The 16,945-nt window shown below is 37.1% G+C and overlaps 1 long non-coding RNA gene across 1 annotated transcript in view; it reads left to right on the forward strand.

Annotated features, from left to right (window-relative positions):
* The window catches only part of LOC117695550 (uncharacterized), a 29,238-nt gene extending 12,293 nt beyond the window's left edge, over positions 1-16,945 (forward strand). The window contains exons 3-4 of the long non-coding RNA XR_013108390.1: positions 9,026-9,122; positions 16,676-16,945. This is a non-coding gene — a long non-coding RNA (uncharacterized LOC117695550). The remainder of the gene's footprint in view (positions 1-9,025; positions 9,123-16,675) is intronic.

Raw genomic sequence — 16,945 nt, forward strand, 5'->3', positions numbered from 1 at the left:
TTTATAACCTCCTAGAATGTGCTCTGAGTAGAAAGAAGTTTGGTTATTATCTAAAAAAAAAAAATAACTGATATTATTTAAGAGATTGACAAAATTCTTATTACAGTTTTGACTATCAGAAAAAGTCCTAGTAACAGTTTCAATATAAAAGGGCTTAGTAGTCATAGATATAATTTTTAAAAATTTTATAATATCATCAAGACTTTAAAAGTCATCTATTATTTAACATCACCATAAGAGTACATTTTTATAGATCTGTGTTTAATAATAATAGCTTGAGACAACAATGTGATATTTTTAGAGAGTATATAAGTCAAATTATAAAATTTGTTTTTAGTATCCTCAATTTTTTCATAATGGTGATAATACTTGAGGACTTATATCTAATAAATTATGATAAGTAGATGTTATTTATTTCTGATTTTAAAAAATTGAAATATGTGTATGGGAGTTGACACCTTTTAAAGATTTCTAGTTATAATTACTTTAACAGAAAAAAACAATCAAAAGTACAATTAGTTATTGCCTATATTATCTTTTTAGGCTTTGTGTTCCATACCAGATTAATATAAACAAAACAGACGGTTACAGTCAGACATTTGAGATGTTTTCTTGACAACGTGGTATTACCCATGTTACTAAAATTCCTTGTAATCCTCAAGGACAAGGTCTTATAAAACAGATATTGTGGGACTTTAAAATAGTGTCTTCATGACTCTCTGAGTGTAGAAGTGACTATTGATATTTCTGCCCTGGTTTTACTAAGAACTCTAAAAATTGGCTGTTAAAAAGAAAAGAGGAGGAGCTACACCCCCAGAATAAGTCTCCCAGAAATACTCTCCATTATGTCTTGTTCATTCTCAATTTTCTAAATCTGGATGCTCATGGCAAATCTGCTGCTGATTGCCTTTGGCATGCTGAGACCAATAAAAACTATGTCACAGTTATGTGGAAGGACCCTCTTAGCTTTAAATGGAATGGCCCAGGCCCAGTTCTCATGTGGGACTGAGGATTGATATGCCTGTTGATACCAAAGAAGGCACAGCTAAATGGCTGCCAAAAAGATTAATGAAATAAATAGATACCCCCACAAAGACAGGCCCAATTACAAGTAAGATCAATAACAATTGACATCCAGGGAAAAGAAATATCCCTGGGAATTCTGTTCTTTTTCCTTTCCAGGTAAAAATGAATCACCCATGGTATTTGCTGTTGAAAGTTCTAATACTGATGCTAGCCTCCAGATTTACACTACTCAGACCTTCAATGGGCCATTGACAGAGAAATCAAACAGCTAGAGATTGATATCACTATTCTGAAGAAATCTTTTGTTTTGCTGTCTGAAGTGATCTCCAAAAAATGTAAAGGACTTTATTGGACTTAATTTACTTTCTTGCAACAGAAAAGGCTGTGTACAGCTCTAGACTGTGTACAACCCTTAAGAAGAATGTTGCTTTTACATAGATAAGACAGGGATAGTTAAAGAGAACATGAAGAAGATCAGAGAAGGCCTTGAGAAAATAAAGAGAGCATAAGGGAGAAAGATGAGAGCCTGTACAAAAATTGGTTTTCTTTCTTTCTTTTTTTTTTTTGCTTTTTTTATTAGATATTTTATTTACACTTCAGATGCCATCCCCTTTCCCCACCCCCCCCTTAGAAAACCCCTATCCCATGCCCCCTTTTCCTTTTTGCATTTATACATTTTTTTTTAAATAATGTTAATCGTAGGCTTTATAAGTTTGGAATTGTTCAATCAGAGGTGTAACCCACTGACCAACCTAGATATAACAACTATCTTTGACTGGTGGAGATACATGAATATCTGCCTCCCTGTCTCCCCCCTCTTTCTCTCTTTCATCACCTAGCTTCTCCTCTCCTTCTTCTTCTCCTCTTCCTACTCCTTTTCTTCCTCTCAGTACTCTTCTTACCTTAGCTCCTCCTACACATCACCCTTCCTGTTAAAATGAAACTTTTCTCTCAAAATACAATTAAAGCATAATTATGCCAATTTGTACCAGTGAGGTACAAGATAGTCCTAATACCCAGTCCATCCTTTTGTTGACTAACCAGCACCTCTGTCATCTATCCTAACTAAAACATTTAGTTCTGAACCTGGCTTTAGGATGAATGTCAGCTGACGAAGAATTGGTTTTCAACCTCTCCATGGTGTTCAACCCTACTTCCTTCCATTTTGGTACCATTAATTGGGTTATTTCTACATATTATGTTTGGTCCCTGGGCCTTAAACAGGCTGACTAATTTGTGAAGCAACAGATAGATAATTTGATAGCGAAACCTATTCAGATACATTATCATAAGTTAGCTATGGAGGACCATGAGACTCAAGACGAGGTTGTTACTCTATGCAGCATGTTTCCAAAACCCATATCTACTCAACCTAAAAGAGGGGACTCCCGCCTCTAGACCAAGCAGAGCAGAGAGGGGCCACTCAGAACCCCCTCTGACTGGCAATCTAAATTCTTGCTTACGCTGCAAGGCTAAGCACTACAAAGCAATATGTATATATATACATATATATATATATATATATATATATATATATATATATGCATATATATATATATATAGTCTTTCTGGGTTTCCTTAGGGCCAAGAATGACTGCATAGTGGTTGATGTCAAAAGTATCCCCTCTCCAGGAAAAAGACATTGGGATGGGTATGGCTCTCATGCCTCACTGAACAACGACAGGAGGACTGGAGCCATTACAAGTTCCCTTTTAATTACTGGAGGTCAGGCCTCTATACCTGCCTTTGCAAAATTGGAATCACTATGGTCCTTCTATACTTAGAGAAGGGGGAGATGTCAGGGACAGCCCTGCTTATACACTGAATGCCTGGAATCAGTCATAGGCCTAAAAAAACGATGGTAGGCCTGACATATATGCCTGCTAACACAAAGTCTTGGGTCTCTGTGAAAAAACACTGAAACAGATAGCTAGAAGCTATTTTGAAGAAGCAGCTTTGGTGGAAAATTGCCAAGCCTGAGTAGTCATAGACTTTGTAGATAGGTAACCTAGGTGGATAGAACCAACTTAGATAAGGACAAGTGAATCATATGCAGAGTCATAATGATCTGTTCCCTGAACCTTCACCGAGCTGACACTCTGTTCTAGAAGATATCTGTACTCCCCATGAACACCTACGCTCCTCCATCATCCCTTTCCTACATCCTGCCTTTTTGTGTATATAACCCCTGTTTGAAAAAAAAATGGTTTGATCAGCCTATAGACAAGCCATGATTCTTTGTGTCTTTGCCTGTTTCCCAACCCCACTCTCTTGTGGGTGACTTCCCTGGACCTCTGTTTAATTCCCTGCTGGCCAGGACAATCTTCAAATAGTGAAATTTTGACTTCTTCTTTTCAATTTGTATCCCTTTGAACTCCCTTTTTTGTCTAATTGTTCTAAATAGAACTTTGAGTACTATATTGAATAGGTAGGGAGAGAATGGTCAGCCTTGTTTAGTCCCTGATTTAGAGGGATTGCTTCAAGTTTCTCTCCATTTAGTTTGACTTTGGCTACTGGTTTGCTGTATATTGCTTTTCCTGTGTTTAGGTATGTATCTCGAATCTCTTATATTTCCATGTCTTTTAACATGAAGGGGTGTTGAATTTTGTCAAATGCTTTTCCAGTATTGAATGAAATGGTCGTGTGGTTTTTATCTTTTTGTTTGTTTACATAGTGGTTTTTAACATTGATAGTTTTCCTTATAATGAAACATACCTTTATTCCTGGGGTGAACGATACTTGATCGTGGTGAATGATTGTTTGATATGTTCTTGGATGCCATTTGTGAGAATTTTATTGAGTATTTTTGCATCAGTATTCATAAGGGAAATTGGTCTGAAGTTCTATTTTTTGTTGGGTCTTTGTGTGGTATAGGTATAAGAATAACTGTGCCTTCATTTGTGCTGTTACACTGCTAATATATGCTCTCTCTAGTTTGTTTTTGGATGCACTTAGAGCTATGACTTTTTTCCTCTTAGCACTGCTTTTATTGTGTCCCCATAAGTTTGGATATGTTGTGCCTTCATTTTCATTAAATTTTAAAATGTCTTTAATTTCTTCCTTTATTTCTTCCTTGAATGAGTTATCATTGAGTAGGACTTTGTTCAGCTTCCATGTGTATGTGGGCTTTCTGTTGATTTTGTTGTTTTTAAAGACCAGCCTTAGTCCTTGGTGATCTGATAGGATGCATGGGATTATTTAAATCTTTTTGTATTTATTGAAGCTTGTTTTGTGACCAATTATATGGTCAATTGGAGAAGGTACCACAAGATGCTAAGAAGAAGGTATTTTCTTTTGTTTTAGGATGAAATATTCTATAGATATCTGTTAAATCCATTTGGTTCATAACTTCTGTTAGTTTCACTGTGTCTCTGTTTAGTTTCTGTTTCTATGATCTGTCCATTGATGAGAGTAGGGTATTGAAGTCTTCTACTATTATTGTGTGAGGTACTATGTGCTTTGAACTTTAGTAAAGTTTCTTTTATGAATGTGGTTGCTCTTGCATTTGGAGCATATATGTTCAGAACTGAGAGTTCACCCGGTGTATTTTTTCCTTTGATAAGTATAAAGTGACCTCACCCATCTTTTTGATAACTTTTGGCTGAACGTGAAATTTATTTAATATTAGAATGGCTGCTCCAGCTTGTTTCTTGAAACCAGTTGCTTTCAAAAAGTTTTTTTCCAGCCTTTTACTCTAAGTAGTATCTGTCTTTGTCACTGAGGTGCATTTCCTGTATGCAGCAAAATGTTCAGGCCTGTGTACATATCCAGTCTGTTATTCAATTTATTTTATTGGGGAATTGAGTCCATTGATTTTAAGAGATATTAAGGACTAATTAGTGTTGCTTCCTGTTATTTTTGTTCTTATACGTGGAAAACAGTGTTTGTGTGTCTATATTCTTTTGGATTTGTTTAAAGATTATTTTCTTGATTTTTCTATGGTGTAGTTTCCATCCTTGTGTTGGAGTTTTTCATCTATTATCCTTTGTAGGGCTGTATTTGTGGAAAGATTTTGTGTAAGTTTGGTTTTGTCATGGGATATGTTGGTTTCTTCACCTATAATAATTGAGAGTTTTGATGAGTGTAGTAGCCTGGGCTGGTATTTGTATTCTCTTAGTGTCTGTATGACCTGCCCCAGATCTTCTGGCTTTTAGAGTCTCTGTTGAGAAATCTGGTCTAATTCTAATAGGTCTGCTTTCATATGTTGGTTTACTCTTTTCCTTCATTGCTTTTAATAATTTTTCTGTGTTTTTTGCTTTAATTATTATGTGATGGGAGAAATTTCTTTTCTGTTCAAATCTATTTGAGATTCTGTAGTCTTGTATGTTTATGGACATCTCTTTCTTTAGGTTAGGGAAGTTTTCTTCTATAATTTGAAGATATTTACTAGTCCTTTTTTGGCAAATCTTCTCTTTGTTTTATACCTATTATTCTTAGGTTTGTTCTTTTCATTGTGTCCTGGATTTCCTGGAAGTCTTGGATTAGGACCTTTTTGCAATTTCTTTGACTGTTATGCCAATGTTTTCTATGGTATCTTCTGCACCTGAGATTCTCTCTTCTATCTCTTGTATTCTGTTGGTGATACTTGCATCTGTGACTCCTGATCTCTTTCTTAAGTTTTCTATCTCCAGGGTTGTCTTCCTTTGTGATTTCTTTATTGTTTCTATTTCTGTTTTTAGATCCTAGATGGTTCTGTTCAATTCTTTCACCTGTTTAGTTGTGTTTTCCTCTACTTCTTTACAGGAATTATGTGTTTTCCCTTTAAGGGCTTCTACCTACTTACCTTTCTTTTCTTATATTTCTTTAAGGAAGTTATTTATGTCATTCTTAAGGTCCTCTATCATTATCATGAGATGTGTTTTTTAAATCATAATCTTGCTTTTCTGGTGTGTTGGGGTATCCAGGCCTTTCTGTGGTAAAAACTGGGTTCTGATGATGACAAGTATCCTTGGTTTCTGTTGCTTTTGTTCTTATTCTTGATACTTTCCATCTGGTTATCTCTGGTGTTAGTTGGTCTTGCTGTCACTGTCTGGAGCTTGTCACTACTGTGAGCCTGTGAACCTGTGATCTTAGGTGTCAGCACTCCTGGGAGAATAGCTCTTTTTGGGCAAGATTTGGGAATTAAGAGCTGTGACACAGAGTTATCTCCAGGATGCAGATGTAAGCTGGAAGGATCCTGTCCATGGGTGCTCTGTGGTTCCTATGCCCTTTGGGCTCTTAATGGGTTCCTCTTGGACCAGGTATTGAAGCAATAGTAGTGGTCTTACCTGTGATCTTAAGTGTGTCAGCACTTCTGGGAGACCAGCTTTCTCTGGGTAGGATTTCGGTATGGAGAGTTTTTGACACAGGGTTAGCTCCAGGGAGCATATTGAAACTGAATGCCTATATTCATTTTTTCAACTATTTTGTTTTTTCTTTTTAAAAGGGAATTATTTATTTTCTTTTTTGTTTTCTCTTTGAATTATTTAAGGGATTTATTAATATTCTCTTTAAGGACTTTTACCAACCCCATAAAGTCATAAGATAATTATTCTTGTGCTTCAGCTGTGTTTGAATATGTAGTGCTTGCTGTAGTAACAGCTTGGCTCTGATGTTGTCATGTTGCCATGGTTGTTGTTGTTGTTGTGTTCTTATCCTGGCACCTAGGCATCTGGGTTTGGGATGATTGTATGTCTAGGTGCAAATTTCTGGGATTGTCTTTTTTGGTAACCTGTTTTGTGTCTTTCTTTGTTTATTGGCTGTTTTATTTATTTACATTACAATTGTTATTCTACCTTTCCAGTTTCTCCTACACAAACTCTCTGTCCACTCACCCTTCCCCCTGCTTCCATGAGGGTGCTTCCCCACCATCTCGCCCACTCCCCCACAGTGCCAAAGCATCTCCCTATGCTTGGTCATCAAGCCTTCACAGAACCAAGGGACTTCCTTCCCATTGATACCAGATAAGGCAATCTTCAACTATATAATCAGTCTGATATTAGGCTGTATGCATCTGCATCTGTATTGACCAGTCTCTGGCAAAGTGTCTTGGGAAACAGGTCTAACATGTTCCTAACAACAAGCACTTCCAAGTATCAACAATAGTGTTGGGGTTTGGTGTCTGCAGATAGAATGGATCCTTAGGTAGAACAGTTTCTGCATGGCCTTTCCTTCCTTCAGTCTCTAGTCCACACTTTGCCCCTGAATTTCCTTTTGACAGGATAAATTTTGGATTAATAATTTTGAGATGAGTGGGTGGCCCAATCCATCAACCAGGAGCAGTGCCTTTCCACTGGAAATGGTCTCTACAGGTTCTCTCTCCCCTTTGCTGTGTATTTCCTTGTCCTTGGCCAATGTCAAATTCCTGTGAAGCAGCTCATTTCCTTGTCTTTGGCTCTTGTCAGATTCTTGCCAAGCAGCACCAAAGGCTCTTCACCTTTCCCCCTTTTTTATTTCATAAACAAGGCTGAGCCTGTCTTAGGTCATTCTGATGAGAATATTTTCTTTACCTGCCATGGAATATGCATTATCAAAAACAATGGATTTTTGTCTTAGGTTGGTAAGGCTCTGTGCAGAATTTTACTCATCCTTGGCTTGCCAGCCTGTTAATTTAATAACTCTGCCTAGGTGTCTATTTTCAGGTTCAAGCCATGTATGTTGGCTGCCAACATGTTGATGTTTTTAAAGACAAGCTTTAAAACAATGGGCAGGAATAAAATTATTCCAAGGACAAAAAGGGCATCATCAAACAATATATGCCACTCTTGTAGCTTGACCAAAATAGAAATACTGACCTCAGGCCAAGATTAATTACATCAGCAGTATCTGCCACATCAATGCTCATCAGAGCAGCATTCTTTAAATTCATAAGCTCAGTATGTAAAGTTAAAATATCTAGGGAGGTGTTAAAATTATGCGAAATACACTGCAAGTGTCTTTAAACTTTTTTCCTAATTATAATGACTACCTCTGTAAATTTTAGATCTAACAGGAATCCAATGGTATTTGGCAGAACACTCAAGACCCCTCCTTACTCTTAAACTCTGAACTGCCTTCCAATAATTTGAAATCCGACATGTCAGTTGCAGAGGTCTATCCACCAGCTTTTATTTTCTTTCCCCGAGTATCACAGAAACTTGGTCTTCTGAAAAAAGCTTACAAGTACTGAAAGAAGTGAGTCAGGCTTTAAATAGAAGCAAGTGGGTAGTGGACTTGCTGGTATAACAGCTTTAATTACATTAATTTCTAGCACCACTGCTTCTGCAATTGCTTTGACACCAGAAGTTAAGACAGCTACTTTTGTTAATCATTTAGCAAAAAAATGTTATTAATATGTTGAATATACAAGAGGATTTAGATAGACATTTAGAACAATGGAATGGTGCTCATTATCCTATTTAAATTATTGGAAGTCATTATTTTTTAATATCTGAGTAGTTCTCCATTGTGTAAATGTACCTTATTTTCTGTATTCATTCTTCTGTTAAGGGCATCTATGTTGTTTTTTTTTTATTCTGGCCTATTGTTTCTTAGTTTGTGATTCCTTTTTGTTCTTCTGGCTTGTGTGGTCTGTGCTTGAGAAGATCATCTCATTCAGAGTTTTGTGCAGGAGTTCTGTGAGCTTGCATAGCATCTGATTGAAAAAAATTCTCCCCCCTTATTGGAGGCTTGTACATGTCAATGAGAAAGGTCAGAGGATTTGGGATAGTTTTAGGGGGGAACACAGAGAAAAAGGAAGTAGTCTGTTGGTGAGTGGCCTACCTGTTATTTTGGTGACCCATATGGCCTTTGGTCTAGCAGTGAGTCTCTGCCTGAGTTGCAAATTAGGATATAGTGATACAGAAGAGAGGAGGATTGGGGATAGTGTATGTGTTGGAATACTAAGAGAGTGGAAGAGAAAAGTGACTTTATTCATGTGCCCTTCTTGTTATCTCATACATGAAAATAAGCCAGATAGTCTGACTTTTGTTGTTTTTATGTCTGGTGGTTTTTATCTTATTTTATTAATTTGTTTTTCTAGATGAATATTTTAATAACATGTATGTCTACAGACCAGAAGAGAACATTAGATTTCAGACAACATGTGTATTCTGGAAGAGCAGCCAGTACCCTTTACTGTAAGTCATCTCTCCAGACCCTAGTTTGGTATCTAAAAAATCCCTACATTAGGGCTAACATTCAGGCCCATATTCATTTAAGTATGAGCATACAGAGATGTTCACACATGCTATACATTATACAAATATGTTCAGTAGAAAACATTAGATTTTTTAAATAAAATTCATTCAAAATATTCATATTTTATTTAGATACCTATTTTTTTTATTAAAACATGTTTTAGAAAAGCCCCCAAAATAACCAAACATGGAATATAATTATTTTATTTTTAAATATACTTTATTTTATTTTTAAAAATTTTTATTGGTTATTTTATTTATTTACATTTCAAATGTTATCCACTTTCCCAGTTTTCTCTTCTCAAACTCCCTTTCCCCCTCCCTTGCAATTATGAGAAAGCTTCCCCAACTGCTACCCACTCTTGCCTCAGCACCCTATCATTCCTCTATGCTGAGTAGTCAAGCCTCCACAGGACCAAGGGCTCACCTTACTTTGATGCCAGATAAAGCAAACTTCTGCTACATATCCAGCTGGAGCCGTGAGTTCCCACATGTTTACTCTTGGTTGGTAGCTTAGTCCCTGAGAGTTTTGGGGAGACTGGTTGATTGATATTATTCTTCTTCCTGTGGGGCTGAAAATCCCTTCAGCTCCTTCAGTTCTTCCCCTAACTCCTCCATTGGGGTACCTATGTTCAGCTTGATGTTTGACTTTGTGAATCTGCACCTGTATTGGTCAGGCTCTGGCAGAGCCTCTCAGGGGACAGCTATAGCAGGCTCCTCCCAGCAAGTGCTTGGCATTAACAATAGTGTCTTGGTTGGTGACTGCAGATCAGATTCTGATATTTAAAAAAAAAAAAAAAAAACAGCTTTGAACAGGACTCAGCAGACAAAACCCAGAGAAAATGGGGCTCCCAGGAGCTCTAACGTGAGCAGTATCTTAGGTAAGGAGGCAGTTACTCTCACCTCAAACAGGGAGTAACTGGGACCCACTGGGACCCAGGAATTCACTCCTGGCCTGGAGCACTGATTCCTTCTGGTCTGAGCCTGAGCACAGAGCAGATCCTGGGAGGCAGCTCTGCACCCACCCTCAAAAAACCCAGAGGAAGCAGGGCTTCCAGGAGCTCTAACCCAGGTAGTATTTCAGGTAAGGAGACAGCAACACTCATCCCAAACAGGGACCCATGGGACCCAGGAATTCACTCCTGGTCCAGAGCACTGGTTCTTTCCTGTCTCTGCCTGGGCACTGAGCAGATCTTGGGCCTCAGCTCTAACTCCAGAAGCAACACATATTCTAAACAGTTCTGACACAACCAAGGTAATAGGAAAGACAGGCTCCAATCAGAGACAGTGCAGGTAGAACCAAGGAGATCCAGATGGGAAAAGGCAAGCACAAGAACATAAGCATTAGCAACCTAGAGTACTTGGCATCATCAGAACATAGTTCTCCTACATTAGAAAGTCCTGAATTTCCCATAAAACCAGGAAAGCAAGAGTCAGATCTAAAATCACTTCTAATGATGACAATAGAGGACTTTAAGGAGGACATAAATTGCCTCAATTTAAGGAGGGCAATTTAAGGAGAACACAGGTAAACAGGTAGAAGCCCTTAAAGAGGAAACACAAAAATCCCTTAAAGAATTATAAGAGAACACAAGCAAACAGGTAAAGGAATTGAACAAAACCATCCAGGACATAAAAATGGAAGTAGAAACCATAAAGAAATCACAAAGGGAGACTACCCTGGATATAGAAAACCTAGAAAAGAAATCATGAGTCATAGATGCAAGCATCATCAACAGAATACAAGAGATAGAAGAGAGAATCTCAGGTTCAGAAGATACCATAGAAAATAGTGATACAACTTTCAAAGAAAACACAAAATGAAAAAAATTATTTAATACAATTCACCAGGAAATTTAGGACACAATGAGAAGACCAAACCTAAGGATAATAGGTATATAAGAGAGCAAGGATTCCCAACATAAAGAGCCAATAAATATCTTCAACAAGATTGTAGAAAAAACTTCCCAAACCTAAAGAATGAGATGCCTGTAATCATACAAGAAGCCTACAGAATGCCAAATAGACTGGACCAAAAAAGAAATACCTCCAGTCACATAATAGTAAAAACATAAAATGCATAAAACAAAGAAAGAATTTTAAAAGCATTAAGGGGAAAAGGCCAAGTAATATATAAAGGCTGACTTATTAGAATTATACCAGACTTTTCACCAGATACTAAAAAAGCCAGAAGATCTTGGACAGATGTCATAGAGACCCTAAAAGAACATAAATACTGGCCCAGGCTAGTATACCCAGCAAAACTCTCAATTTCATAGATGAAGAAACCAATATATTCCACTACAAAAATTTACACAATATCTTTCCACAAACCCAGCACCACAAAGGATAATAGCAGGAAACCTCCAATTTAAGGAGGGCAATTATACCCTAGAAAGAGCAAGAAAGTAATCCTCTTCCAACAAACCCAAAAGAAGATAGCCACACAAACAATGCCTCCACTATTAACAAAAATAACAGGAAGCAACAATCTCCTCTCCTCAATATTTGTTAACATCAATGGACTCATTTCTCCAATAAAAAGACATAGGCTACTGGACTGGATATGCAAATAGGACCCAGCATTTCACTGCATACAGGAAACCCACCTCAGTGACAAAGGCAGACACTACCTTAGAGTAAAAGGCTAGAAAGCAATTTTTCAATCAAATGGTCCTAAGAAGCAAGCTGGAGCAGCCATTCTAATATAGACTAAAATCGACTTTCAACTTGAAGCTATCAAAAAGAATAGGAAGGACATTTCATACTCTTCAAAGGAAAAATCAACCAGCATGAACTCTCAATTCTGAACATCTATGCTTTGAATGCAAGAGAACGCACTTTTCTTCATAAAAGAAACCTTACTAAAGCTCAAAGCAACACATTTTACTTCACACAATAATAGTGGGAGACTTCAACACCCCACTCTCAGCAAAGGACAGATCATGGAAACAGAAACTAAACAGAGATACAGTGAAACTAACAGACATTATGAACCAAATGGACTTAACAGATATCTATAGAACATTTCACCCTAAAACAAAAGAATATACCTTTTTCTCAGCACCTCCTGGTACCTTCTACAAAATAGATCATATAATTGGTCACAAAACAGGCCTCAACATATACAAAAAAATGAAATAATTCCATGCATCCTATCAGATCACCATGGTCTAAGGCTGGTCTTCAATAATGACAAAGACAATGGAAAGCCCATATTCACATGGAAACTGAACAACACTCTACTCAATGATAATGTGGTCAGGGAAGAAATAAAGAAAGAAATTTTCGAATTTAATGAAAATGAAGACACATCATACCAAAACCTATGGGACATAATGAAAGCAGTGCTAAGAGGAAAACTCATGGCTCTAAGTGCATAAAAAAGAAACTGGAGGTAGCATACACTAGCAGCTTGACAATACACCTGAAAGCACTAGAGCAAAAAGAAGCAAATACATCCAAGAGGAGTAGATGGCAGGAAATAATCAAACTCAGGGCTGAAATCAAACAAGTAGAAACAGAAAGAACTATACAAAGAATCAATAAAACCAGGACTTGGTTCTTTGAGAAAATCAACAAGATAAATAAACCTTTAGCCAGACTAATCAGAGGGCAGAGAGACAGTATACAAATTAATAAAATCAGAATTGAAAAGTGTAACATAACAACAGAAAATGAGGAAATTCAAAAAATCATCAGATTCTACAATAAAAGCCTATACTCAACAAAATTTGAAAATCTAGATGAAATGGACAATTTTCTAGAAAAATACTAGTTACCAATGTTAAATTGGGAGTAAATAAACCATCTAAATAGTCCCATAACCCCAAAAGAAATAGAAGCAGTCATTAAAAGTCTCCCCACCAAAAAAGTTCAGGACCAGATGGATTTAGAATTCTATCTGACCTTCAAGGAAGACCTAATACCAATTCTCTTTAAACTATTCCACAAAATAGAAACAGAAGGAACACTACCCAATTCATTCTATGAAGCCACAATTGTGCTCATATCCAAACCACACAAAGACCCAACAAAGAAAGAGAACTTCAGACCAATTTTCCTAATAAATATTGATGCAAAAGTACTCAATAAAATTCTCATGAACCAAATCCAAGAAGACATCAAAACAATTATCCATCACGATCAAGTAGGCTTTATCCCTGTAATGCAGGGTTGGTTCAACATACAGAAATCTATCAGTGTAATCCACTGTATAAACAAACTCAAAGAAAAAATCATATGATCATCTCACTAGATGTTTAGAAAGCATTTGACAAAATTCAACACCCCTTCATGATAAAAGTCTTGGAAAGATCGGGAATTCAAGGTCCATATCTAAACATAGTAAAAGCAATATACAGCAAAGCAGTAGCCAACATCAAACTAAATGGAGAGAAACTTTAAGCAATCCCACTAAGATCAGGGACTAGACAAGGCTGCCCACTCTCCCCCTACCTATTCAATATAGTACTAAAATCCTAGCCAGAGCAATTAGGAAACAAAAGGAGATCAAAGAGATACAAATTGGAAATGATGAAATCAAAATTTCACTATTTGCAGATGATATGATAGTGTACTTAAGTGATCCCAAAACTTCCAACAGACAACTCTTAAACCTGATAAACAACTTTAGCAAAGTGGCTGGGTATAAAATTAACTCAAACAAATCAGTAGCCTTTTTCTACTCAAAAGATAAATTGGCTGAGAAAGAAATTATGGAAATGATACCATTCACAATAGTCACACATAATATAAAATACCATGGTGTGAATCTAAGCCAGCAAGTAAAAGGCCTGTATGAGAAGAACTTCAAGCCCCTGAACAAAGAAATCAAAACAGATCTCAGAAGATGGAAATATCTCCCATGTTCATGGATTGGAAGGATTAATATAGTAAAAATGTCTCTCTTGCCAAAAGCAATCTACAGATTTAATACAATGCCCATCAAAATTCCCACTCAGTTATTCACAGAGATAGAAAAAGCAATCTTAAAATTCATTTGGAATAACAAAAAAACCCCAGGATAGTGAAAACTACTCTCAACAATAATAAAACTGGGAGAATTACCATCCCTGATTTCAAGCTATACTACAAAGCAATAGTACTAACAACTGCATAGTATTGGAACAGAGACAGGCAGGAGGATCAATGGAACAGAATAGAAGACCCAGAAATGAACCCCCATACCTTTGGTCACTTGATTTTTGACAAAGGAGCTAAAACCATCCAGTGGAAAAAAGACAGCATTTTCAACAAATGGTGCTGTTCCAAATGGAGGTCAACATGTAGAAGAATGCAAATTGATCCATACTCATCTCCTTGTACAAAGCTAAATTCCAAGTGGATCAAGGACCTACACAATAATACCATCTACACTGAAACTAATAGAAGAGAAAATATGGAAAAGCCTCAAACACATGGGCACAGGGGAAAAGTTCCTGAACAGAACACCAATGGCTTATGCTCTAAGATCAAGAATTGACAAATGGGACCTCATCAAACTGCAAAGCTTCTGTAAAGCAAAGGGCACCATCAATAGGACAAAGAGGCAACCAAGGGATTGGGAAAAGATCTTTACCAATCCTACATCTGATAGTGTGCTACTGCCCAAGGTATAAAAAGAACTGAAGAAATTAGACTCTAGACAATCAAATAACTCTATTTAAAAATGAGGTACACAGATGAACAAAGATTTCTCAATTGAGGAAACTAAAATGGTTGAGAAGCATCTAAAGAAATATTCAGCATCCCTAGTCATCAGGGAAATGCAAATGAAAGCAACAATGAGATTCCACCTCATGACAGTCAGAATGGATAAGATTGAAAACAGGTGACAGCAGATGTTTGTGAGGATGTGGAGAAAGATGAACACTCCTCCATTGTTGGTGGGATTGTAAGCTGGTACGACCACTATGGAAAGTAGTCTGGAGGTACCTCAGAAAATTGAACATAGTGTTACCTGAGGACCCAGCTATACCACTCCTGGGCATATACCCAAAAGATGTTTTAACATACAACAGAGACACATGCTCCACTATGTTCATAGCAGCCTTATTTATAATAGCCAGAAGTTGGAAATAACCCAGATGTCCTTCAACAGAGGAATGGATACAGAAAATGTGGTACATTTACACAATGGAGTACTATTTGGCTATTAAAAACAATGAGTTCATGAAATTCTTAGGCAAATGGATGGAGCTAGAAAATATCATCCTGCATGAGGTAACGCAATCACAAAAGAAAACACATGGTATGCACTCACTGATAAGTGGATATTAGCCCCAAAACTTACAATACCAATGACACAACACATGAAGCACATGAAACTCAAGAAGGAGAAGGAAAACAAAGTGTGGGTGCCTTGGTCATCTTTAGAAGAAGTATTAAAATACTCAACCAGAGCTCCCAGGGTCTAAACCTCCAGCCTGAGAACACAAAGGGAGGGACTAATGGCTCCACCTGTATAGGTAATTGAGGGTGGCCTTGTCAGGCATTAGTGGAAGTAGAGAGCCATGGTCCCCAAAAGTTTGGATTCTCTAGTGTTGGGGAATTTGAGAGCAAGGAGGTGGGATTGGAAGGATGGTGGGAGCACACCCTCATAAAAATAGGAGGAGCTAGTATGGGACAAGGGGTTTTGGGGGAGAATGGGAGAGGAGATAGTATTGAAAAGTAAATAGGTAAAATGTCCCCCCCCAAAGATAATGCATTGACAAAAAAGATAGTTTACCTATTTCAAATTATTTTCAAAAGTTTCTAGGAGATGCTAATTGGCTATGATCTTATTTTAAGCTTTCCACAAAAGAATTTAGGTCTCTGTTTAATATTCTCAAGAGAGATGCAAATCCTAATTTCCCTCAACAATTAATTGACAAAAAAGGAGTAATTTTACAAAAAGTAGAAGAAGCCATCATTAATTGATATATTATATAGATTTATTAGTTGTTGGCTGTTTTATAACAGTCCTTTGATAAAAGAAATTCTTAATATAGATTTATATTTCTTTAAATAGTGTCTTCATGACTCTGAGTTTGGAAGGAATGGCTGCTGGCGGTTCTGCTCTGATTTTGCAAGAACTCTGAAAACTTGGCTTTAAAAAACAAAAGAGGGGTACCTGTGCCACCCAGAAAGAGTCTCCCCAAAATACTCTCCATCATGCCTTGCTCACTTTTAATTTTCTAAAACTGAAATCTCATAGCAAATCTGCTGCTGACTGCCTCTGGCATTGCTGAGACCAATAAAAACTATGGTACAGCTATGTGGAAGGACCTTCTTACCCTTAAATAGAATGGCCCGGATCCAGTTCTCATATGGGGCTGAGGATTGATATGCCTGTTTGATACCACAGAAGGCACAGCTAAATGGCTGCCAAAAGATTAATGAAATAAGTAGATACCCCCACAAAGCTATGTCTGATTATAAATAAGATGAATAACAATTGACATCCAGGGAAGAGAAATCTCCCTAAGAATTCTGTTCTTTTTCATTTCCAGGTAAAAATGAATCACCCATGATATCTGCTGTTAGAAGTTTTAATCCGGACAGACATTGGTGATGCAGAATTATTAAGGGCTGATTACTCTGTCTTGGCATATATAATCACTCAACTATTCTGCAAGTGTGTCCTTTTCTGGACAGTAATTTGTCTGTAGAAGGAAAGAGGCAATTCCTGCCTAGTGGCTGTCTCACCACAATTGGAATAACTCCAAAAATGCTCAATTTCTTCTTAGAATCCAAGACAGGAAGTTGTCAGAAGCAGACAG

The sequence above is a fragment of the Arvicanthis niloticus genome, chromosome 1 (genome assembly GCF_011762505.2).
Source record: "Arvicanthis niloticus isolate mArvNil1 chromosome 1, mArvNil1.pat.X, whole genome shotgun sequence".
NCBI classification, from domain to species: Eukaryota; Metazoa; Chordata; class Mammalia; order Rodentia; family Muridae; genus Arvicanthis; species Arvicanthis niloticus.